Source organism: Mauremys mutica, chromosome 14, assembly GCF_020497125.1.
Source record: "Mauremys mutica isolate MM-2020 ecotype Southern chromosome 14, ASM2049712v1, whole genome shotgun sequence".
NCBI classification, from domain to species: domain Eukaryota; kingdom Metazoa; phylum Chordata; order Testudines; family Geoemydidae; genus Mauremys; species Mauremys mutica.
Window position 1 is genome coordinate 10,183,702 of NC_059085.1, and position 25,506 is coordinate 10,209,207.

At 49.5% G+C, this 25,506-nt stretch overlaps 3 long non-coding RNA genes across 3 annotated transcripts in view; all 3 read right to left on the minus strand.

Annotated features, from left to right (window-relative positions):
• Positions 1 to 10,699: 10,699 nt before the first annotated feature.
• Positions 10,700 to 25,506, minus strand: part of LOC123349342 — a 41,390-nt gene continuing 26,583 nt past the window's right edge. The window contains exon 8 of the long non-coding RNA XR_006573473.1: positions 10,700 to 10,717. This is a non-coding gene — a long non-coding RNA (uncharacterized LOC123349342). The remainder of the gene's footprint in view (positions 10,718 to 25,506) is intronic.
• LOC123349349 lies at positions 10,984 to 12,399 on the minus strand. The gene is made up of 3 exons (XR_006573492.1): positions 11,789 to 12,399; positions 11,429 to 11,518; positions 10,984 to 11,227 (listed from the first exon to the last, which is right to left on the minus strand). It is a non-coding gene; the product is annotated as an uncharacterized LOC123349349 (long non-coding RNA).
• On the minus strand, positions 12,528 to 13,375 carry LOC123349350. The gene is made up of 2 exons (XR_006573493.1): positions 13,251 to 13,375; positions 12,528 to 12,894 (listed from the first exon to the last, which is right to left on the minus strand). It is a non-coding gene; the product is annotated as an uncharacterized LOC123349350 (long non-coding RNA).

Consider the following 25,506-nt stretch of genomic DNA (forward strand, 5'->3'; position numbering starts at 1 on the left):
TTTAAATCTGCTGCCCATTAATTTCATTGGGTGGCCCCTAGTTCCTATGTTATCTGAAGAAATAAATAACATTTCCTTATTCAATGTTCATGATTTTCAACCCCCCCTAGTTGTCCCTTTTCCAGGCTGAAAAGTCCCAGTCTTTTTAATCTCTCCTCATGGGTAAGGTGTTCCATACCCCTAAGCATTTCTGTTGCCCTTTCCAAATCGAATATGTCTTTTTTGAGCTGGCATGACCAAATGCACACAGTATTCAAGATGTGGGCAGACCATGGAGATTGAGGCAATATGGTATTTTCTGTCTTATTATCTATCCCTTTCTTAATAATTCCCAATATCTTGTTAGCTTTTTTGAACTGCTGCTGCACATTGAGTGGATGTTTTCAGAGAACTATCCACAATGACTCCACGATCTCTTTCTTGAGTGGTAACAGCTAATTTAGACCCCATCGTTTTGTATTTAGAGTTGGGATTATGTTTTCCAATGTGCATTACTTTGCATTTGTCAACATTGAATTTCATCTGCCATTGTGTAGCCCAGTCACCCAGTTTTGTGAGAGCCCTTTGTAACTCCTTGAAGTCAGCTTTGGACTTAACTATCTTGAGTAGTTTTGTATCGCCTGCAAATGTTACCCCCATTTCCAGATCATTTATGAATATGTTAATCAGCACTGGTCCCAGTACAGACCCCTGGGGGATACTACATTTATTCCTGCTGTTTGTTTCCTATCTTATCTTATTGTTATCTTATCTTATATCCTATATATTCCTATATCTTATCTTATTGTTTCCTATTTGTTTGTTTCCTATCCTATTCTTACTGTTTGCTTCCTATCCTTTACCTGGAGTAGCCACCTGGAGTAGCCACCATGTTTGTGTTCCGAACACTCTCAGATATGTCAAAGGCGTGTGACTGAGTGCCGAGGCATATGTCGTCCGCATAGACAAACTTGCGAGATCCAGCAATGGTAGGTCATTCGAATATAAGTTGAACAGTGTTGGAGATAAAACTGATCCTTGCGGGAGGCTGATGTTTGTACATTTCAAAAGGAAATGGTGTGACTGGCCATAGCTGAGAGCTCTCTCCTTGCAAGGGATTACTGTGCAACTGATCATATTTTTATTTCCTCCTGATTTGACCATTGCAGTGTATTGTTTATCTGAAGCTCACAAAGAGATTTGACCCAGTCAAGAAAAAAATGAATGGAACAGATCATATCCACCGAGAGGCGATGGATGCACCTTCTCCTGGCACAGGAGTGGAAATCAGTGAATCTGTTTCTACTTGCAGGTGAAAGAAAGGCAGTGCTTACTGTGATGAAGTGGGGGATTTTCTTGTGTTTTCCTTGGTTTTCCAATGGTTTGCATGCAGAGGGAGTGTCCCTGGGTGTTACTGGTTTAATGATGTCAGGGGAGAGGGAGTTTGTTACCTCTCAAGGGAGGAAGATTCCAAGACATGGCTGAACTTAAGAATGCAGTCAGGCAGGAAATGATACCAGTGCAGATGCAAGAAAAGCATCTTATGACTCCAGTTTGGGAAAAAGCCAATTCTGCATCATTTATTAAACAATGTAGCTGGTTGCACCTCTGAAAATCACAGCCAGGCAATGGAAGATCACTGACAAGGAGGTGAGCAGAGAAGAGCCTCTGGAAGGCAAATGAAGCACATTTTGACTGATGGCTCTGCATAGCTAGAAAAACAAATAAAAATTCTCTGAAACATTGATGTTTGCAGGTGATCATCATTCAAGAGGTGAGGGGACCAGGGGACCACCCATGCCAGGAGGAAATGAGTGAAAGCGACTGTCCTTGGGAAGAGGTAAGAAATGCCCAGGCTCAGAGCACCCACGTGGACATTAATGGACCTTATTAACTTGCAGGTAGAAGAACTGCTGCTGCTTCACTTGTCAAGGGAAGAATGTGAGAAGCAGGTGCAGACTTTGCTAACGCAATGTGCCAGGCCACCTGCTGAATCCACAGAGGGGACAGAAGAGCATTCTGCAGCTATAGTCCTGGGAATGGAGAGCAGCCCCCTGAGACAGTGCAGCCAGTTGCACTTTCCAGCTGTAAACATCCCTGCAGATCATGGGCCAAGGAGGTGAGTTTCAAGTTTCTCTTATTACCAAATGAATCTTGTGCCAAAGCAGCAGTTGCAAACCCAATCAGGAATAAATACCAAGTATTGATCGTTCCACCAGCAGTTCGTACCTCTCCTGATAGGACAGCAGAGGCTGTGGTGCTCTAGAAGGAATTAATGAAGCTGATCTGTCCATTTCTGTACCAGTCAAGTGGAAACGAATGGATCCTCTCCTACCTTCCGATGGGAGAGGCCAGGGGCGGCTCTAGGGATTTTGCCGCCCCAAGCACGGCAGGCAGGCTGCCTCTGGCGGTTTGCCCGCGGAGGCTCCGAAGCCGCGGGACCAGCGGACCCTCCGCAGGCAAGCTGCTGAGGGCTGCCTGCCTGCCGCCTTCGCGGTGCCGGCAGAACGCCCCCCACGGTTTGCCGCCCCACGCACGCGCTTGGCCTGCTGGGGCCTGGAGCCGCCCCTGGGCGAGGCGCATCTGAACACTGAGGATATAAAAAACTTGAGTAAGCTCCTAGAAGAGCGGTGATGGTTCTTACTGAAAGGAAAAAAGTGAAATTAAGCACTGCTGCCAAGAGGTAAAGAACTCACCTTCTCTTGACTTTCAAGGTTAAGTTCCTGGATCTGGTTATTCTTTCAGATGCAAGAAATGAAATTCATCTTGCATGCCAGGAGAGGAATACTGTGCGAGCAACCTGACTGGTCAGGTGAGTGACCCGTTGTGAAGTGAAGAAAGTATTTTTCCTTGTAGATAAGGAATAGTTCAGGAACCTATGAAATCTGTTTGGAAGATTGAAGGTGAATGTACCTCTGGTCAACTCCCCGCAGCCTCAGTGAATATTTTTATATTGGTTATTTGCCAACAGAATAAGGTTGGGGAAAGCACCATAAAACTGTAGGACACCACAAGATTGACTATAAGTAATGCTGTGTCAAAAATTGATTGTTGCACCTGATGATACATCCCAAGATACGTGAAGAGTTGAGGACCATAGCAGACAACAGGGATTCCTCTTTATTAGGAGGTAAGGAATATACAGTACCAGTTAGACTGTTTATAGCATTCCAGCGCAAATCAAAGACTTTGTTTTTTCTTTCGGAGCCTATGTTATATGTCAAGAGGGGAATGCTGTCAACTAATTGAGAACAAAGCAATGTATGCAGCCAGAGCTGCTGAGATGTAAGAGAAGCATCCTTTGAGTCTATTCATGGACAAGGAGAGCAGCCACTTATCCCCAGGAAGTGTTAAACAATGCAGCTGGTTGCATCTCTACAAACACAGCCACACTCAGACCGTTCCCGGCACGGAGGTCAGGGCCGGCTCCAGACCCCAGCACGCCAAGCACGTGCTTGGGGCGTCATGCTGCGGGGGGCGCTCTGCCTGTCGCCGGGAGGGCGGCAGGTGGTTCCGGTGGACCTCCCGCAGGTGTGCCTGTGGAGGGTCCGCTGGTCCCGCGGCTTCGGTGGAGCATCCGCAGGCATGCCTGCCGGAGGTCCACCGAAGCCGCGGGTTCAGCGACCGCCAGAGCGCCCCCGTGGTGTTCCACCGTGCTTGAGGCAGCGAAATTCCTAGAGCCGCCCCTGACGGAGGTGAGCATCTAAGGTTCCATTTTGCCACCTAAATTAAATGAAAAATGATCATTTCAGTGAAGAGCCCTCCAGACACCAAACAAATCTGTCACATATTGATCGTTACAGCACATCACACTTCTCCAGATGTCAGGAGAGCAGGGGGCTGTGCTTTTCAAGAAGCAGTTATGGACACTGATCATCCCCTTTCGTGAGGTGACAAATACACATTCTCAGAGAGTTCAAGTGACAATAATGGGTCTGGTCAGTCTTTCAGGTGGAAGAAATGCAGCTGAGCTGATCTTCCCAGACAGGAAGGCTTGAGAGACACAAAGGAGCTGGTTGTGAATAGAGAGAGAGTAACTGGAAGGAGAAGTTAGTGCAGGGGACGAGGAAAGCAGTGTAAGAGGTTGTGTCTGTCCGGACTGATCAGTGGAGCTGGTTGTGACTGTCACAGGTCAGCACTATCTGGTTGTATCTGTGTGTTAATGAAGGGGCTGATTGATACCTGTCTATGGAGGAAGAGCCTGCTGGACCCACCAAGGATAAAGCCGTGCAGCTGGTCAGAGCAGCCAGTAGGGAAATGATGCTGCTGCTGGCAGAACTGGTGAAGAAATAGCATTCACCTTGACAGGGCTGTTGGGGGATTCAAATTCGGATCTGTTCACCTGCTGGGGAAGGAGAGCAGCTGGTTCCGTCTGCCAGGATGGAAGCAAGGAAGTGAGTTGTACCTTCTCAGAGGAAAGCACTGGAGACTGGCAAATAGTGGGACACAGACTGTACCTCAGGGTGTGACTGGGGCAGGTGTGTAACCATAGCGACCAGTGGGTCCTTTCCCATTCTGGTCCTTGATCGCATGCACAGGGCCAAACTGATCGCCATGGTTACATCAGGAAGGAATTTTCCTCCAGGGCAGATTGGCCAGAGACCCTGGAGGCTTTTCGCCTTCCTATGGGGCATCGAGCAGGGACCAGCCCTTAGGGCCATTTAGAAACAGACAATTCAAAATAATAGAAAGTGAAATCTGTCACCTTTCATCATTGCCTCTGTGCTTCTTTAAAAAAAGCTGTTCTCCCCTCCCCCATACACATGACCCTTCCCCATCTCTCTGCACATGGGACCTTCCCTCCATGAGCAGTGTGTCACCCTCCCCCACTCCCTGCAATCCCTGCAGCTCTCCCCACTTGTCTCCCTTGGTTTCTCTCCCTGTATTTATTCTATTTCCTCTTCCATCCCCCCTTTCCTGGGGCTATTTCCAGCAGATCTTTTCTTGTTTTTGTGTTTTTCTTTTTTCTGCTGTCTTTTCTATCTTTTCTCTCCATTTACTTCCTGCAGTGGGGCAGACTAGGCCCGGAGGCCCCCTGCTGGAGGCCTTAGGGTCCTGCCACATCCATCCCAGGAAAGGAGCAGTGGAGCTAAGTCTTCCAAGCAGCCTAGAGAGACTGTACAGGACACGACCAATCAGGGAAAGGCTGCAGAAAGCAGCCAATCAGGGCGCAGGAGGGCCATATAAAAGGAGTTTCAGCTGTAGTGTCAGTCTGTTCTTTGCTGAAGCTAGAGGAGTGTAGAGGGGCTCTTGGCTGGCTAAAGGGAATGGCTGCACCATGGACAACTCAGTGCTGGTTGGCAGTGAGGAAGAGCTATGGGGTCTGAATGTAGAAGAGCCCTGAGGTAAGGGTGAAGTACTGGTGAAGGCTGGGGCTGTGGGGAAGTGGCCCATAGAAGTATCTGTGGTGTGTGGCTGCTGTTCTTAGGATCCCTGGGGTGGGAACTGGAATAGTGGGTGGGCCTGGGTCCCCTCCCCTCCTATAGGCTACTGGGGAACTGGGCTTACAGTTGAACTGTGATTGACACCCCCCCCCAAGGGGGAACAGAATGGCTAAGAGGCCCAGCTGGGGCCAGAAGAGACCCAGTGGGTGAAAATGATTCCCTCCAGGGAGGGGGCACTTCCTGGGGGTGTGGCCTGATACTACTTGAAACCTGCAGACACACTTGACCAGGGGGTGCCCATGAGAGGTGGGTGCCCCCACGTTATACTTTCCCTTCCCTCTTTCCCTTGCTGGTCTCTGGTTGCCTCCCCTTCTGACCCAAAGCTTCCCAATCTCCTGCCCTGCTCCCTGGCTGTTTCTAATCAGCTCCAGGTGGTAACAAAGAAGGAAAATGAGATTCAGATACTGTAGGAAGGAGTCTTCTAAAAACACCTGTAGTAAAGGGATATTGACAAGCTCCCCACAGGTGAAATGCCCCATGGTGCAGAGAGCTGGGCCAAGCCCTGTGTCCCAGGTGAACTTGCAAACCAGGGTTTAACTCCTCACTGTTCACACACAAGCTGAGTTGTGCCCTGCACTATAATGCAGAGGGGTGGCATTTCCCCTGGGTCTCTGTCACCCCCCTCAGACCCTACTGCAGTCAAACCCAGCCCTGTCCCTCAGACCCACTCAGAGGAAAGCTGTGTGAATGTTCCCAGCTGTGATGGGGAAGGAGCACAGGGTAAAGTTCTAGCCCCACTGAAGTCAGTGGGGACGTTGCCATTGACTCCCATAGTGCTGGGATTTCACCCACAGCCTCGCTGATCACAGGTCAAACAGAAGCATGGACACTCCTCTCAGTCCAATGCACATGGGGGGTGTTTGTGTTAACCAAGAGATGAGCTGCTGTTGGAATGACCTGCAGCTGGGAATGCTGGCAAAGTCTGACTAGGGGACTGGATGGGGGGTCAGCCAGGATCATATGACTGCAGGTGCTTGGAGAGACTCTCTATGGAGGTGGAGAGGGAGGTTGAGTCAGGTGCTTATCTAGGGGCGAGGTAGCATGGTGGGAGGTAGGTCAGATCATGTCCAAATCCCACTGCCATTTGTCCTGCCTGCTCAGTAATGTTCTCTGCCTGTTCCCATAAAGGTTCACAGGCAGGCTCTACCCATTCTTCTCCTAGTTTCTGTGTCACCAATTCACCATTGTCTTCCTGCCCAGATTTTCCTTTCCTTACAGCCAATGGGAAAGTTATAAACAAGGGAATATTGCAGCAGGACCCCTGTGGAGAGTTGGCTGGATGTGACCGAGTGAGCATCCTATGAGTGCAAGGCAGCAAAACCCCACCAACATCCCCAGCAGCTGTAAACAATAGACTAACCCGAACATAAGTAGGGCATGGTCCTGTGGCTCCAGTTAACCACCGACCTTCTCAGAGGCTGCTGGTGGAGGGAGAGGTCTGGGGCCTATGTCAGACCCTGCTCACTCCACTGCTGGAAGCAAAAGCCGTGCTAAAGAGCTACAGATGGTACTAGCAGACAGCATCAGATCAGTGTCTGGCCAAGTCACCCCTTGGAAAAGAACATACTGACTTTGTGGAAGCTGGTGACCTCATGGGGAAATGGGACAATAAGTAGGGGGGGGGGGTGGTGGTGGTGATGATGATGATTAAATACTACTGCAGTCCTGTCTAAAAGAATTGCTCCGTTCTCTGGCTTCCATGCCACTCTCTTTCCCCTGCCCGCCCCATCCCAAAATAAATCCTGTGGTGGTCAAAGTCATCCTGGCCTACCAGGCAGTCACTGGTGATGCTGGGAATTTTTCCCCACAAAAAACTCTGCTGAAAACTGTTTTTGTTCTGTTTGACACTTTTTTAAATGAACACTGACAAAACGGAAACTTTTTCAAACAAGCAATGTTCTGTATGAAATGTCTTGATGGGGAAATGGGAGTGAGCTTTGAAAAGTTGCAAGCTGAGGAGCTTGCGGTAGCTATGGCTATGTTTTAACAGGGGATGGCTTTAATTATGTCAATGATTAATAAGATCAGTACAGTATCGCTTGTGCTGTTGCATTTTACTGTTTTTATGCTTTCTCAATTTTTTAATTGTGATTGTCCAGCACAGTTGAGTACTAAAAATGCAAATGAAAATTGGGGAATTTTCTCACTTGTTCCCACTTGTAAGATAAAAACACTGGTTGGCTGTTAAAATGCTCATCAATGAAATAGTTAATGTAGACAGAAGGAGCAGCTGTCGGCAGAACATCAGGCCACTGGGGAGGAGAGGGGTGGTCAGATCCTGATGGTCAGGAGCTTTAGGGAGAGTTAGAGACACTGTGCGGAGACCTGGAAACCCTGGATAAGATGAAATTCTATAGACTGACTGGCATTCAGGAGTGTGGGGCACTTGGGGAACATGGCTATATGTGACCATGGAGTCTGTTCTGGATTGGCAGTGAGAGCAGTCCAGAGGGGGCCTCACATGTAAGGGAAAGGCAGGTTTTTCTGAAGGGGGTGTGTGTCACTTGGTGGCTGGCACCAGGAATTGAAGTAGGTCCTGCACCCCTGTTGGACGAATGAAGGGGGCCAGGCAGCACCTGGGGCTCTCAGGGCCAGAGGGCAATTTCTGAGAGGGAGGGGTTGTGAGGAGGATGGGGTAGGAAATGGCAGGAAGCATCTGCCAGAGTCCCCTGAGATGCAGAAAGAGTTTCTCAGCTCAATCTTGATTAGTTCTAGCTTGGGACTAAACTGTGCCAGAGTGTGGGTGTGGCAGTGAGCCCTTGGCAAGCTGGGGAGAAGCCCGGCCGTGCAACGGTTCCTGCTTCCTTCTTTGGAAGGAGTCTCATGTAGCCCTAGGCTGTGAGAGATGCTGCCTTCAATCCGATCTCCCCTCCCCTGCCGGGGTCTCCATCACTCTCCCGACTCATGTGTCTCTGTCCCTCTGTCACTGGCCACATGGAACCAGTGGGAGCTGCAGGTGCCCAGCCTCTGTCTGTCCTGTGCCTTTGTGCCATCAGCCCCACTCTCTGGTGTCTGGTGTTTGACCTGGCTAATGCTTGGGGATGCAGTGTGTGTGTGGAAGCCGGATGCACAGTTAAGCTCTGCCCCTCTCCATGAAGGGAGGGAGCAGACTGTGTTATAGGTGGAGCTGTGATCACCAGTCACATGTTAGGATCTGGGGTTTTAACTGGTGGTTTTATACCCCTGCGGCCAGCTCCTCCTAGGCAGGGTGTGTACAGACAATGGTGCAGTGATTGCGCCAGGCTGAGATGGGCCGGAACCATCCCTCCACCTCTCCATGATCTTGTGGGGGGAAGGGTTACAAGAAAATAAAACCTTGATCTGACCTTCCTCCCCACTACCCTTGGTTTGAGTTCATTTTGCCAAATAGAAGCTGAAATGAGGAGATTGTTGCAAAACCAAGACCACGGCCTTCCCCATTTTGCTCTTCTCTAGTGTTAGGTCCCCTCCTGCACCTCTGTTTGTGAGTGACACCAGTTCACGTGATATCTTTGCACAGGATATCGCATTCTCCCACAACCGTCTTCCCAAGGTACGAGCCACTTGTATTGTCTTCACCTTGGAGATGCTGTCTCCCTGCAGGGAGAATCGGGCCCCGGTGGCTTTCAGGTGTGGTGTTTGAGACCCCACCACAACGTTTTGGGCATTGCCCTGTGGTTTAGGTTCAGCGTGCGGCTGGGAAGCTGATTGGGGAGGGGCAGGAAGTGGATGCAGAAGTAACATGTTGCTGGCCCCTCTCCCTCTTCTCATCCCCTCCAGCCACGTGCTGCTAATACTGACCCTGCCCTGTGTCCCCTGGTCGTGCTCCCAGTCCCCTGAGGCAGATCATGGAGATCTGATTTCCCAGAATGTCTGCAGTGAGATCTATGGACCCCATGCTGGGCAATACAGGGGGAATGAGCTCTTGCAGGCCAACCCGGCACCGCCCTGAGAGGTGCCAGACTTGGAGGGCGGGTTAGAAGAGAAGAGGGCACAGCTGGAGCAGACTGTGGAGGACAGCTGAAGGCAAGAGCTTCCTGGATGCCTGATGGTCCCCTCTGGAGCGAGGGGCAGCCAGAGCTGAACCCGCCCTGGGGGACTATTCGCTGCTAGCCTGTGAGCCCAGTTCAGGTGCCCAGGGAGCGGTGGCCCCACCATGCCAGTGGAAGAGTTGCTCTGGGGTCACTTATTGCCCCTTTCAGAGCCGTCTTTGAGGGGCTCTTACGACCAGAGCGGCGGGGCAGAGCGCTTGGATGTGGCCGACCAAAGGCCTTGGCCTGGCCCCTCGGGGCATCCTGGGAGAGGAACATGGTAACAGTGCCGCTGGGCTTCCTGCTCTCCCCTCGACCGGTGCACCTGGCCATGTCCCCTCCCCATCCCTGGGGGCCGGGCACACGGCTTTTCCCTCTCTGGGATGGTGGGCTGGTCTCTCCTGTGCTGGGTCCCTGCTGGAGTGGGAGAGTGACGTGGGGGCCATGCTGGCACGGAGGGGGGAGCAGTGCACCTGGGAGGGACTCTGCCCTGCTGCGGGGCTGGGAGCATGGGCATGGCCGAGGGGCACAGGACGGGTTTATAGAAAATTCAAAAAACAAAGGGAGACAAGTTCTCTCTGATGGATTTTATTGTCTGTCTGTTCCTAAATAGCCCTAAGGGCTGGTCCCTGCTCGATGCCCCAGAGGAAGGCGAAAAACCTCCAGGGTCTCTGGCCAATCTGCCCTGGAGGAAAATTCCTTCCTGACCCCAAACATGGCGATCGGTTACACCCTGTGCATGCGAGCCAGGACCACAGTGGGGAAAGGACCCGCTGGTCGGTATGGTTACACACCCTGTCCCAGGCCCCTCCAGGATAGTGTCTGTGTCCCAGCACTAACCTGTTTCCAGGGCTTTCTTCTTTGCTTCCATCCCAGCAGCAACTTTTGAACATTGTGTCTTGAATATTGTCCACGCTGCCTGTTTCCTTCATCAAGCAAAACCAAAGCCACTGATGTCACTCAGAAGTGACAAGCAGGTTCACCACCTCCTAATAAAGATGAATCCCCTGACATCTGCCATCCCCCTCACATCCTCTTAGCTCCTGAGATGTGTGATCAGCTGTAACAAACCCTTTGGCACAACATAAGTTACAATCAGCGCTACAAAATTGCTATGCTCATTTCTTAGACTTACCAAATGCTGCTTACCACTTCTCAGAGCCAATCCTGTTGCTTTACTGAATGAAGGGTCTTTAATATTTTGAGATCCAATCGTCCTTTCAGGTGTTGAATCTGTTCAGCTCCATTCCTGTTCCTTTGTACTCAAATCCTGAGCATCTGTAACTCTCTCCTCCTGAAAAGACAAATCCATTTGGCAATAAGAGAATCCTAAATGCTCACCTCCTTGTCAGTGATGGTCTGCTGCATTGTGGGTTTGAAACTTGAAGGTGATAAGTGATTGTCTTTCCATTCTAGACAAGAAAGGCAACTTTTTGCAGGTCTGGCAACATGCGTGCGTTTGTTCTGCAGTAATATGACTGAAAGTATGAGGATCTATTCATTTCCACTTGAATGTTAAAGAAAGGTGCTTTTTTTTTTTTTCCCCTCTTACCAACTGACATGCCTGGTTCAGCTAGTGGGATTTGCATTAATCCCTTCTAGAACACAACAGCCCTCTGGTCTCCTTCCATCTGGAGATGCAATGTGAGCTAGTTTTTTGGTCTGCAAGTGTTGCTTTAGCACCAGATTCATTTAGAACCAGGGAAATTTAAATGCTTACCTCCATGTCTGTGATGTTCTGCTGACTTGATTCAGATTTGCGACTAGCTGAACTATTTGAAGTGTCTTTTTTGTCTGTTATTTCAAGGGAATAAAAAAGCATTTTGTTACTGGAGTCCTCAATGGATTGAGCAGTTGGCAAGTCCATGTTTTATCTTGTGTCTGCTTTTGACACTCTCCCCATGACAAGTAAGGTCATCCACAGTTTTTCTCCCTGAAAGCAAAATCCACATCACTTCATGTACACATGGATGTTTGGAGACTGGTATTTCTTACCTCCTTGCCCAGGACAGCCATGCCACTGAGCCTCACTTCTCCCTGGTAGGAATGACCACCTGGTCTGTTCATATCTCAGAAGAGCAAAACCTGCAATCAATGTTTGACAGATTTATTTATTATTACTCATTGCCAGCATTGAAGAGTCATCAATGGAGAAGGTTCCTTAGCATCCAAATCATTAGGCTTCTAGAGACCTTTCAGTGCTCACCTACTTGTCAGTTATGTTCCACCGCAAGGCTTTGATTCTTAGCGGTACAGTCAGCTACACTGGTTAAAACCTGAAGCTTATAAATGGCTGCTTGCCTTTTTCTGAACTAGAAGTCAAAGATGGTTTTCCCTTTGGCCAAGTATTGTTACCTGTCTGACTTCTTTTTTCTTAAATTCAGCAGCCTCTCATCCTCCCTTGAATGGTAAGACCTTCCTTTCACCTGAAAATAGAAACAGCCTTTAATTCCTGCCCCCGTGCTGTGAGGAGGTGCGTTCCTTACCTCTTGATAGATATGATCAGTTCCACTTAGTTCTTGACATTTGAAAAATAAGCAACAATGATCAATTAGGCACAAATAGAATCATCTGGACAACTCCTCTCTGCAAATGCAAGAGCAGGCTCAATGCTCATCTTCACACTCTGGTTAGTTGCACTTGTTCTTTGAAATAACTTCCCTGTTACATCCTTGTAGGAACAAGCAATGGCCTTCTCTGGGAAGGAAAAAGGAGCAGAAATAATCATCTTTGGTTAGAATTACTAACTACTTTGCTTTCATCTGAACAGGTAGCTCCCATTTTTATTGCTTTATTCAGTACAGCAACTTCTTGTGCTCTTTAGAGATGAAGATTTCATCAGTTACCTTCCTTCCACCTGAAAGTATGACGAGAACCATTGACTATTACAATACACCATTCCCATATTTCTTACCTCCTTAAAAGGATGGATTGGCTAATTCCTTCCTGTAAACTACAGCCATGTGTCATCCTTGCATCTCGAAATATGACCTCCTGCAAAGATCAATGTTTGACAGACTGTATTTTTGTCAGGCAACAAATGTAAATGAATTGTCATTGGATTCATTTTGTAATAGGGAATATAAATACACACCTGTGTGATGAATGGCTGGATTGGTTTATCTCTTTCTGTTCATACAATCTGCTGTACTGTTAAAAATCTAGTAGGTATAAGTGGTTTCCTTATTCTTGGCTAGAGCAAGTGAATACTTCTGTAACCTCTCAGAAGCTTTGGTTATGTATCTTGTTTTATTCTTATGAAACTGCTTGTAGCCTTTGACACCAAAGGATAGATTCACTTTCTTCACCTGAAAGTACACTGAGATTGGTTAGTTTCCACTCCATTGCTAGGAGAAGGTGCATTCCTTACCTCTTGATAGGAACAGGTTCTCTTACTACTTCTGACAGACAAGCTGCAGTGATCAAATCAACAGAAAGAAGAGATTACGTTGCAGTTGGACCTGAAAGGTAAAAACCAAGCTGATGCCAGCTCTCAGCTAAGGCCAGTTGTAACCTTTCTTTTTTGAGTTGTACAAATACTTGCATTGTTAACCCCTAGTAGTTACAACTGGCTGCTTTGATCATATCCTGACAAAGGCAATTGCGATCCTACCTGATGCTAAAGAAATCCATCTGGGTTCTTACCCCCATCCACTTCTGTGCTTATCCTTTCTCTTCTCTCTTTTTCCTCTCTTCTCCCATTCCCCTTACTTCCCTGGTGTTTCTCACTAACTTGTTTGGTTTTCTCCCCGCCCACACACCCTCTCCTTATCAATACTTCATCCCTCCCTCCCCGCCTTGTTTCCTTCCTCCTTACAAGAATACTTTCCTTCATCCTTCTGTGTCTCACGTTCCCTTTAGCAATGGAAGCAGGTTGGTCCCAGAAGACCCTGGTCCGTCACCCTGATCCCTGTACTCAGACCCACAGGCAGCAGCCATGTGCTCTGGGCGACAGCCTGGTGTGAAATGCGTCAGCCCCCAGGGGCTGCAGCAACAATCACTGCATCACAGCAGAGTTGTAGGTCATCACCACCTTGTCATTTGAGCAAAGGGAGCTGTAGGGGGAAGGCTCTAGCTGCCTCTAAACTCTCAAATGAGTCAAATTACACTCCAGGTCTGGAGTCACCAGCTGGGGCTGTTTGTGACAGTGAATTCCAGGGTCATGAATGGCTCCTTTCTCTTACGCAGCCCTCACCTATAGGGTGACCCGATATCCCTATAAAATCGAGACAATCCTGATTTTTTGGTCTTTTCTTATATAGGCTCCTATTTACCCCCCACTGCCACCCCCTGTCTGATTCTTCACACTTGCTCTCTGGTCACCCTACTCACCTGTCTCCACCTCTCTGTCTAGGTCACCACGCCTACGGTGGAATGTTCCACTTCCATCACAATGGGCCAGTTCTGAGCACTGCTGAGTTCCTGCATCTCCCTCTGAAACCAGCGGGAGCTGCAGGTGGGGTGACCAGATGTCCTGATTTTTATAGGGAAAGTCCTGATTGTTGGGCCTTTTTCTTATATTGGCTTCTATTACCCACCCCCCACACACACCCTGTCCTGATTTTTGTCACTTGCTGTCTAGTCACCCTAGCTGCAGGTGCCCAGCCTCTTTCAGGACTAACCCTGTTGGCTGCATTTCATGGTAGCTGGCCCTGCAGCCCTCAGTCAAACTGCCCAAAAGACAACAGACTCATTCGGTGCTTGGCCAGGTTTGTTGACAAAGCACTTGTACCAGCACCCCCTAGACTCTGCATGGGCACTAGGACATGTACGCCCATGAGAATGGGCCAGCTCAGTCAGCAGCGGGACTTTCCACTGCCTCCTTGGCCAGATGTACCTTCTGTGACCCCTCTTTTATACCCAGATACAAACAAGTTGTGTATTGCCCCTCTCACGTGCTTAGTTACCACCCTACAGCCTGGACCTGTTGGTTCGAACCCTAGGAGGGGTCAGTGTGTCCCTGTACCATCTCCGGGGAGTGTATTTATTCTATAACTCTGTAGCAGGGTATTCTCGTACTACCCTTCTGGACTGTGTTTAGTGACTAGCTAGTGCCTAGTATTTATTAGGAGTGTCTCTGTTTTAGCAACACCTGCCCCATCCTTACCAAGTTCATGTACTGGACAGTGGCGTTGTAAGCAGGGCCCGACTCTGGCTGATGTTTGGTTCAGGCCTCATCTAGTACCAGGCTCTGTGTTTCAGGCTCTTTCTGCTAAACCCCCATATCCAAACCACCCCAGGTTTGGCCTTGGTTTTCCCAGCAGCTGAGTTTGCAAAACCAAGACCCAAATGATCTCCCCTTCTGTTGTGCTGTAGTGTTAGGGCCTCTCCAGCTTTGTTTGTGAGTGACCCCCTCACCCCACCCCTGTAACTTGAGTTGCCTTGAACTCCCTGATCTGTTGTTCACCCTGACCCCCAGGGTAGGAGCAACTCCCACGTGGAGACACTCTTGCCCTCCAGTTAGCATCAAGCCCCAACCCTGCTGGCCTGAAGCTTTCAGGAGGTTGGGTTTATAGAGTTTGCCAGTGAGCAAAGAGTCAGAGCTGCAAACTAATTCCACTGCAACAGTTTGTACTTCACGGGGTGGTTTGGGTTTAGTCTGATGGTGTAAGGACAATGTCTGTGAGAAGTAGAGACGTGTCCACAGGAAGTGGAGATGAAATAGTGGTTTAGCCATGTTGTAGAGGGGAGGTTAATGAGAGCTAGAACTGAAGGGAAGGGAGAGGGAAAGACAGATCTCTCAATGGTCTCAGATTATCTCCCTCAGAAACATAATTCCATAAAACATAAGCAGGAAAGAAGACAGAAGTTAGCAGGACACCACTTCTGCCAGTTCAGGCTGTGTCCCAATGTTCCTTATGACTGATTTACGGAAATATTGGACACTGAGGTTGATGCATGGGGCATATTTATGTCGTTACCAAAATCCTTCATGCAGAAAAGCAATGAGTCACTGGAAGACCTGATGACTGTTGCATGAACAAACTCCAGAAAGGAAGAGGGAAGACTGGTCAAAGGAAGGGGTGGATAAAAGGAGGAAAGAATAAAAATAACTCAATTTAAACTCTCAAGGAAAACAACTATAAAACACACTCAGAACTGTAACAGATTTCGGTTCTAGCACTTGTGACAGGTGTCAGCCTGTAACGGTTGAACTGCAGCCAGCAGCTCTTAGCATCTTAGCTCTTCTCCAGTTCTCAGAGGCAGCTGGAGCGCAGGGAGACTAGACAGGTGCAGAGGCTGAGCTCTGACATGGTGCTCAGTGGACTCGCCCTCTAAGTCCCTTGTTACCTGGGGCTTACAACACTGGGCAGGTAGCAAATTGCTGGCATTGCCCAGGGATGGTCGCTTGGGTTCCAGTTCCTGTCCCAGACAGGTTCCTTGCTGTGATCCCCCCTCACAAACGTAGGTTCCTGGGTCAGTTGTTTGCTTTCTTCAGAGATGTGAAACCCTCTTCCAAATACTGAGCAGCTGTGTCTTAAGTCCCTTTCACTCATCAGCTCCTTTTCCTCCAGTTCCATTATGTTTGTGCCATTCCATGTCTCTGGTGTTTGGGTTTTCCAGGGTCCTGAATCTCCACTCCCTGCTGAGATCTGACCCTTCCGAATCCCTGACCTTGGCTGGGCGCTGATTTAACATGAGGTCTGTAATCTCTGAATCCTGACGGAGACAGCAAGGAGAGGAAAGGGTGAACAGGCTTCCTTGGGATGGAGGGGAAGTACCAGACCCTCTCCAAAGGTTGTGGGGTGGGGGCAGGTGAGCTATCCATTCTAGGAGGAGAGATTGAAATCTGATCATCACAGGGAAGGACACTATTGCCAACCCTTGATTTAAAAAAAAAATGATGAATCCACCTCCCCAAAATCATGAGATTTGTCTTCACGTTTTTGACCCTTTGGGGGGGGGGGTCACATTTTCAAGCTTTCCTCTGCAACCAGGAGGGCTAGAAACCGGTTTTTGTAAACAAAAGCAGAGATTTGCATGTAATCCCGTGACTCTAGGCACTGGGCCTCTCACTTCATCCTGTTTGAGCTCCTTCCCATTCATGGGGAGGACCAGCACTAGCTCCCGTGGGCTGCACCCTGTCCCAGCTGGCTGCAGGATGAACTCAAACAATGGTTTTAGTCAGTTTCACTTGCAGCCTGAGGTGTACGTACCTGCAAGGCTGTCATCTGTCCTTTGCACCTTAAAAGAAAAGCAGTGGCCCCCTTAATCTCTCTGCCACTGCCTTCCCTGGGCATTAGTTCAAATGCGTCTAGTTACTGATTCACACCTTGTGATTCCCTCCGGGATGCTTTACCTTTGTTCGTTGTTGGTTTCCTCACACTAAAATGGATCATTCAGACTGAAACACTCTCTGCGTTTTGAAAAAGTGACCCAGTCCCTGTGCAGGACCCAGAGCAGGAACTGGAGTGGCTCAGAGAGCCTGGGTATGTGCTAGAAACTTGCAGACAAACCATTGTTTCTGTAACAATCTACCTCACACTCTCCCCTCTCCCTCTGTGTGTTACTGGGGCATTGCAGGTACCTTCTGCAGTAGGGACAGGGGATGTTAATGTATCCCTCTGTCATCAGCCCTTTGAACTCTCCCCCCTCAGAGACGTTCACAGATACTACTTCAAACTGGATTCTCCAGGGGCTAATAGCCAAAGGGTTTTTGGAGAAATAGCCTGGTTTTAAACTGGCTCAGGGCCTTCTTCCAGCCCATGGGCAGGACCCCGGATCCACAGAGGGCCCCAGTCCCAGGGGAAGGGTTGGAAGGACGGGGGCTTGTCCAGACCTGAAGCTGTGATGAACAAAGAAATCCCTGGGGTGGGGCCAGAGCCCATGGTAGGGGTGGGGGATCGCTGGGAAGCTCATTACCACGTGTGTCGGTTCTTTCCTTGTTTTTAATGGGTTTTTCCCTGGAGTGTTTTGATTTAAGAAGAAATAGACTCCCCTAGTGTGACACCCCCTCGGGCACAAGCGGTGTCCCCGTCGCTCACTAGCTGGGAGACCTTTGACAGCGCTTTGCTAGTGAACAGTGAACCCCTCCACGCTCTGTTCACGCTCAGCCACCAGCATCCAACGTGAGGCCCAGCTGAATCCACGAATGCTACACCCAGCTAGTCATGAATAGACACAGGGCGGCACCCGCATATCCCTCAGTCCCAGCCTTGCACCCCAGAGCTGTGCATTGTGTACGGCTCAGGACCCCAACACCCGCGAAGGGTGTCAACTCATTAAACATCCATCGTTCCACCAAGGGGTGATGAACATGCCCCAGCCTTTAACGTGCGTAGAGATCCCCCGAACACTCCAGCCCAAAGCAAACTGGCCTAGATAAACAATGAAACAAGCTTATTAACCAGCGAGAGATTTTGAGTGAGAGAGGCATAAAAGTCAGCACTGGTTAGAAAAGAAAAGATTGTGGTTGTATCCTAACTCCTAAACGTTACCAAGCTGAATAAGATTTGAAAGCACAAAGGTCTCTCTCTCCCCCCAAAACTTTCTGCAGGCCATACTGAGTGGGAGGCTTTTTGGCCAAGACCCTTCCTCCCCCACCTCCTCCCACACACACTTCAGTGATGGTTCTTTGTCTTTCACACACTCCTGCCACCACGTGTTGAGATGGGGAGGCCAGGATGTGGGGAAGCCATTGCCTCTTATTTTATACCCTCCTCCTTTCGGTGAGGATGACCTGCACCCCAGCAAGGGGAGGAGACAATCAGCCTGTGGTTTATGGGAGATTTGAAGCCTCTTCCAGGTGAACTGTCAATCTGTTGTTCACACTATCTTTCTACATGAGAGATGATCTGCAAATCTTTTGTTTACAGGCCCCACTGCTGGCGAATGGTGGTTTCAATAGCTCATCGTTTTCTGACACCCGTGGTCAGCCCTTTGTTGACACTGGGGAGCTAGTCTGTGGGCGTTCCCCAGACTGACAACATGTTCCAGTAACAAACATGTAGCAAAAGTTGTACAATGCCGTATCAATACCGACGCACACATTGTAACAGGACAATTATGCTCAGCACATTAAGAGTTTTCAGCTGATCCCTCACAAGGCACACTTTGTACAAAATATATCAGAACCCTATAAACGTGGTGAACATGGGGTGTAGGGTCTCACCCACGGGCAGTGCTGCATGGTACCTTATAAGTGCAGCAATTACACCTATTAACGTCCTCTGAAAGGAGCAGGGCTTTTTGCTGCCCCAAGCGGCGGGGGATGGGGTGTGTGGGGCGGGGCAGGGAAGTCTCAATCACAATCGGTGGCACTTGGGCAGCTCAGCTGCGCCACTTTCTTCTTTGGCGGCAATTTGGCGGCAGGTCCTTCCCTCGGAGAGGGGCCGAGGGACCCGCTGCCGAAGAGCCCGACGTGCCGCCCCAAGCACCTGCTTGCTGAGCTGGGGCCTGAAGCCGGCCCTGTAAAGGAGGCGAGCAGGTCTCCTTGGCCAACCTGTCTGTGGTGGGAAATATAGTGACGGCAGGAAATTGCACAGCCTGGAACTACCCTGGTCAGAGGGGAGAGGGCTGCAGTCTCCGCCCAAGAGGGGACACTGGGGAGCTGGCAGCCTGGGAACAGGTGCCCCTGCTGGCCACTGAAGTCTAGGTGCAGTTGCCCAAACTGTGACTGTGCAGATGTTGTTGGTTGTTCTCAGGAGTAAAGTAACCCCAGGCTGAGCCCCGCTCTCTGCGCACTCCCCCAGCAGGGCTGTGTCTTGCTAATTCTTCTCTTTGGGGATTTCTACAGGCTGATTCTGTCTTCTGCAGCTTGGTTTCCTGTTGCCTTTCACAGCATCCTGTGCCCATTTCCAGTTTCTCTCGGCAGGGGTCTGAACACTGTGAAAAGTTGAACCCAAATCATGGGGCAGAGCAAAAAGTTTTGCTGCTCAACTTCTGAAGCTTCCTTTCTTCTCAGTGGGATCCTGCATGAACCCAGCCTTCCCAAAGCTTCATGGGATCAGGCCATCCCTGCGCAGGGCCTGATTCTCTCCCCCCATGTTACGAGTAACCCCCATGCAACTTGTGTCCCAGGGCGTGTGGGTAAAGATGGCACAATACAGACTGCTCACAGGTACAGTTGGGGGGAGGGGTGTTAATGCTAAAGAAGCGTAAAATGATGCACAGCCCTAGTTTAGGTTTTCGAAAGTCTCATCAGTTTAGTGTCCGTTTTGTAAACTCAGCGTTGGCTGGGCTCTTCCTCCCATTTTATCTGCCCACCCAAAGCTCATGGGGGCCGGTGCTGGATGTGCTTTTTCTGGGTTTGGCCTCTCTGTACCCAGTGCTGACGTGCTGCCTGCACTCTCCAGAAGGAGCTGGCCGCAGGAGTATGAAATCTGCAGTTATGATCACAGATCCCCTGAAGTGAGCTGCCTGCTGCCGCGTCCAGGCGATAAGTTACAGGTGCCAGACAAAGCTGGTCCCCCTCAGACAGACTAAGTTTTGCATATTCGCTGACTGACCCGTAAAGGAAAGAGTTTGCTCTGTTGAACAAGAACAGCGCCGCACCCCTGTGGGTAGATGAGCAATGCCCCGGAATGCAAGGGGTCAAACTTGGGAAGGGAGGAAATAACTGATTCCAGTCTCAAGTGATCAGCAGCCTCGGGCTAAGCCAGGACCCTTGTTACCCCATGGCCTGATGCATCTAAACGCTGTGACAGGGTCCCTGGATGCTGCAGTGCTCAGGGGTAGCAGGTTGGAAATCCCTCAGCTGCTTCAGTTATGTTTTCCTGAATTCAGGATGAAAGGGGGGAATGGGGAGATGCTTTTTTAGTGGAAACGTAAAGGCTGGAGCTCAGTTCTGCAGCAAGGCGAGGGCAGGGCCTGGAGTCTGTGACTATAGAAGCAGGGGATACACAGGGACCTGGTCATAGCCGTGGTAACCTTGGAGAATTTTTTGTCTGGGTGGGGGAGGGGTTGAGATTAATGGGAGCAGGATCTGGCCCAATATTTGTACAGAGTACAAGTTAATACAATCCTTGTGCCATGGGACCTGGCATCTGTGAAGCCACTTAGAATCCTAGAATATCAGGGTTGAAAGAGACCTCAGGAGGTCATCTAGTCCAATCCTCTGCTCAAAGCAGGACCAACCCCAACTAAATCATCCCAGCCAGGGCTTTGTCAAGCTGTGTCTTACAAAAGTCTAATTATGGGGATTCCCCCACTTCCCTAGGTAACCCATTCCAGTACTTCACCACCCTCCTTGTGAAACAGTGTTTCCTAATATCCAACCTAGACCTCCCCCCACTGCAACTTGAGACCATTGCTTCTTGTTCTGTGATCTGCCACCACTGAGAACAACCGAGCTCCATCCTCAAACACTGAACTAACAGAAATCTTTCTGGTTCGGATGTAGAAAGAATGGGATGGTGAATAATACAAAAAAAATGATAATGCTCCTATATACATCCATGCTGCAGCCTCATCTGGAATATCAGTTTCAGTCTGGCTCACCTGCTCTCAAAAAGAATATTGTGGGGTTCAGAGAACAGCAATGAGGGAGATCAAGGTCATTGAAAAACTCTACTAAGAAAAGAAATGGAGAAGACTGGGATCATTTACCTTAGAAAGGTGAATGAACAGGAGGGGACATATAAAATACTAACCGGTCTAGAGAAGGTAGATTGGAAAGTTCTGTTCTCTCTGTCATGCAACATGAGAACAAGGGGAGATTCAACTCAATTAGAAGGTGGGAAATTCAAACTGATAAAAGAAAACACTCTAACCTAATGTGTGATTAAACTGTGGAACTCACTGCCACAAGGAATCGGTGTGAGTAAGAGCACAGAAAGATTCAAAAAAGGACTGTGTATTCTTGTTGTCCCTAAATAGGGACATCAAGAATAGCCAGAGTTATCGGAATTGTATTAAAACACTTTGGAAGTGCATAGCCTTAGCCTCGGGTGTAAGACAATCTAACTACTAGAGCAGCATGTGTAAAACAATTAACAAAACCGGTTATAAAAACATGGTCCTTTATAGAGGCTTCAATCCTGCAAACGCTTAAGCATGTGGTTAACTGTGCGCTGGTTGACTTCAGCAAGGGGGCCGTCTGAACCCACGGAACAGCAATTCCCAGCAGATGTTTCCATTTCCTCTTTGACTGACAAGCAGCTGAACCAATTATAGGGAAGAGTTTTTGGCCCTTGTTCTGAGCATCTTCACTTCAAGGGTTCCATGAGCCTCTAAAGTGATTGCTAGGTAGCACAAAGGGGAATCTTTAAGTGACAGAAATGTTCATCTCATATTTTCCTATGGCTCAGATGCCACTGAGACTGCCTAAGCCATCAGCAATCACCGGGTTCTGCTGCCTCAAAGAGGGGTGTCAGGGAGGAGTTTCTTTATTCTGAACACCTGTGAACTTCCATTCAGATCAAGGTTTATTTGCAGGTGCAGAATCTGGCAGGCAGGATGCTCAACACGGTGTTGGGGGGAATGCCTGGGTACCAGGTGTCTGAGAGCTCCATCTCCAGGTGTACGCTGTAACAGCTGATCCTTATATTGTCCGACTGACAGCAGCTGTGGGGAAAAATCAGACTCAGTAAGTTAGAACCTAAAGAATACTCCTGCAGTATGTGCATCACACTTGTCCAAGTGGTTGCACTAGCTCCGTGCATGCCAGCCAGCCAGAAATAAACAGGGCACATTAGACAGACGCAGCGATAGGAAATGATCATTGATGCTGTGAAAGGGAGACCTGAGAGGTAAAGGCCTTCAGGAACCGAAACTCTGTGCTTCTAATTCTGAGATGCCCGGATTTAATGTTCGACACAAACTAGAACGGACAGGCTAAGAAAACAGTCCCAGCCGGCTCTGAAACAGCTTCTCAAGTTCAATGCACTGGGACGGGGAAGTTGCCCAGAAGGAAAAGGCAGAAGGACCTCGTGTGTAACTAACGCTCTGTGGCTGACTCTGCACAGTGACTGCATTGCAGACATTTCACTCACCCCTCTTTTCTGAGATCACGCACTCTGTAATAATAATCACAGCCAAGATTATAACAACGGCCCCGAGAACCATCCGGATGATGAAAATAATGTGGGAGGCATTTCTCCTTTTATCTGAAATCAAGAAAAACCTGTCAGTGTGGGATGCAGGGATCGAGAGGGACAGATTTGCCTCTAAAGGAGGGACAGAGACTGATGGATAAATAAAGGGGTGGCAGGGACAGTTTAAAGATGAAAAACTGTTTCTCCCCATCCCTTAATTTCCCACCCCCTTCTGTGTCACAGGCAGTTTCCTTGGCCTCCTCTTTTCCCAGCAGGTTCCTCTTCCTATGCCAGCTGCTGGGACCTGTGGGGTCGTCGGCCTGGGTTCAGCCCTCTGCCTAGGGGAACCTTCCCATGAGGCCAGCCAGCCCGCTGACTCTGCCGCAGGAGTAGGGAATCCCTAGCTGAGCAAGACACTAGAGACCTGGACAGAATCCTTACCCAGAGCAAGAATAACAGGGGGATTGCAAATCTACAAATTACCTAAAGCTCCTTGCCAGTGGTCGCCATTACAAAATCAGCATTTACCCCAGTCAGCACGCAGCAGTGCTGAGGTGCCGCACTACTTCCCAATGCTTGGAACTGGCACCAGATTGCAGCACTAACTAGAACCTTCACCTCCTCCACAAAACAGTAATTCTGTTGACAACTGCTGAACATCTGTATTTACACAAGCATCAGGTTCAGCTGTGGGTGTCAGTTAAATGCATTTTAAAAACCTACTCTAAATGCTCCACTGCACACACACTTCCCCCTCTTGGGAGAGGATGAGAGAGAGAATGGACCACACCTGGCAGGTGTTAGTCACATGGCTTGATGCGTGGCTGAAAGCTGCTCAAGCCCAGATTTTTTTAAAGGTATTTACACATTGCAGTGCTGAGTGGAGCAAAGTCTACGTGACTTAGCAGCCCACATTTTATTTTCAAAAGTGATTTAGTGCCCCACTGACTGCCAATGAGAGAGGCTCCTAAGTCACTTAGGCCTGCCAGTGCTGAGTGGAGCAATGCTTAAATACCTTTGCAAATCTGGGCCTCAGATACTATGCTGATAAGGGCAGTAAAAGAACCTAGCGTATATACTCGTTCATAAGCCGAATTTTTTTAGTAAAAAGGGAAGCACCAGAGAAGGGGGTCGGCTTACGAACAGGTATAGAGAGGGAGAGGTGGGACACAGCCCCTCCCCCCTACAGAGGGAGCAAGGAGAGGCAGCAGAGCCAGAAGGGCAGAGGCGGGGCCAGAGTCTCTCCGCTTCTGGCCACGCTGCTCTCCCCCCAGCCTCTGAAGCAGCTGCAGCTCCGGGGCTGGCAGGCTCCAGTCGTGCTGCTTGGCCTCACCCCCCAGAGCAGGCTGCGGCCGTGCCCCGCCCAGCCCCCTGGAGCATGCTGCGGCCATGCCACCCGGCCCAGCCGCTGGAACATGCTGCGGCCGCACCGCCCGGTCTGGCCCACCGGAGCAGGCTGCAGCCGCGCTGCCCAGCCTGCCAGAGCAGCTCCAGCCAGGTCAGAGACATCCTCCCCAGATAAGGTGGGAAGGGATGGGATGGGGAGAGCGTGGGGGGTCCTGGGTTAGGGGTGGGTCATGTGGGTGGTGGTCACAGGGGTTACTCCCCCAACTTCTAGCTTCCCCCCCCCCCAAAAAAATGTCCTCACAAGTTGCTGTCCCGGCCCATCAGGGTAAGCAGCTGGCGCTCTGGGACACTCTGTTTACTTAGGTTACCTCCGTGCCTGCGGATGCTCGAGGTGAACAAACCATCTCGGACCACCAGCGGCTCATCCTGATGGCCTGGGAGCCAAAGTTTGCTGACCCCTGAATTATAGGGTCGGCTTATGAATGGGTTATAAATTTTTTCCATTTTTACTTATGCATCTTGGGGGTGGGGGTCACCTTATAAGCCAGTTTATTTATGATTGAGTATATATGATATGTAGAAAGGAGGAACAGATTCTCAGGTGCACCAAGTGTTGCTCCAGATGCCTTTTATGCCCTGCCCAGGAGTGCCGGGGCTATGGATTGCCAAGCCTGGCACAGACTAAGCACTGCTCTCAGCACGGCTTTCCCTGCTCCTGCTCCATTGCTCTGTAGGAAGCTGATAGTATCTGGATCTCATAGTAGGAAGCACGTATGAGGCTGCTGACACTTACTGATGGTCACCTGGGTTCCAGCTCCTGACACAGAGAGGTTCCTTGCTGTGATCCCCACCTCACACACGTAGGTTCCTGTATTAGATGAATTCACATTCTTCAAAGTGAGAGAGGCAAACCCATTGGCCAAATGCAGCGTTGTGATCACCTCGCTCTCCTTAACCAGCTCTTTCTTTAGTCCCTCGGTCCCATAATTATACCATCGCACATACATGGGGCTGTGGTTATTGACTGTCTTGAATGTACAATTCATGGTAAGTTCTGAGCCTTCCAAATCACTGACACTGGTTGGAGTTTGATTCACCATCAGGTCTGTAATTTCTGCAGAAAGAAAAACACAGATGATGGCACCTTCATTGAGAAATTGTTCCATGTGCCAGCAGACAAGGGCAGATGTACAAAATGAATCTCTCCAGCCCTGCTGTTTAGTTTCCCCTGCTTGTTAAGAGTTTAATCTGATGTTCTTTCGTTTGGCCCCATATAGAGCTCTTTCGTGCATGTCAAGTCTTTTCTGCTGTGTTTAGTGAGCAGGTAACCCCAGAAGCTTCAGTCTAGACAAACCCCCTCCAACAATGTGACTTCTTACCCGAACCTTGTGTACGCCTGACAGACATGCCAAATTCCTCACATTCAAAACCTTCTTGAGACCTATTTCCCTCCACCAGCCCAATGCAGGGCAAGAGAGAGGGTGGCCAATTCTCCTTCATTACAGAAAAATGGGATTCATTGAAGGACGTGGAATGGGCAGTTCTGAGAAGTGATGCACTTCTGCTGGCAATGGCAGGGGAGTGAGGATCAGGTGCAACCGTTATTCTGGGCAGGGCTGTGCTTACAGCATAGAGAGAGAGTGTCAGCAAGTCTTTAGCACTGGTTTTACTGCTGGAAACTTCAGCACCTCCAGGGCCAGGCGGCAGCTGAGCAGGGGTTTGAGGATCTTCATGGCCCCCAGATGTTGGATT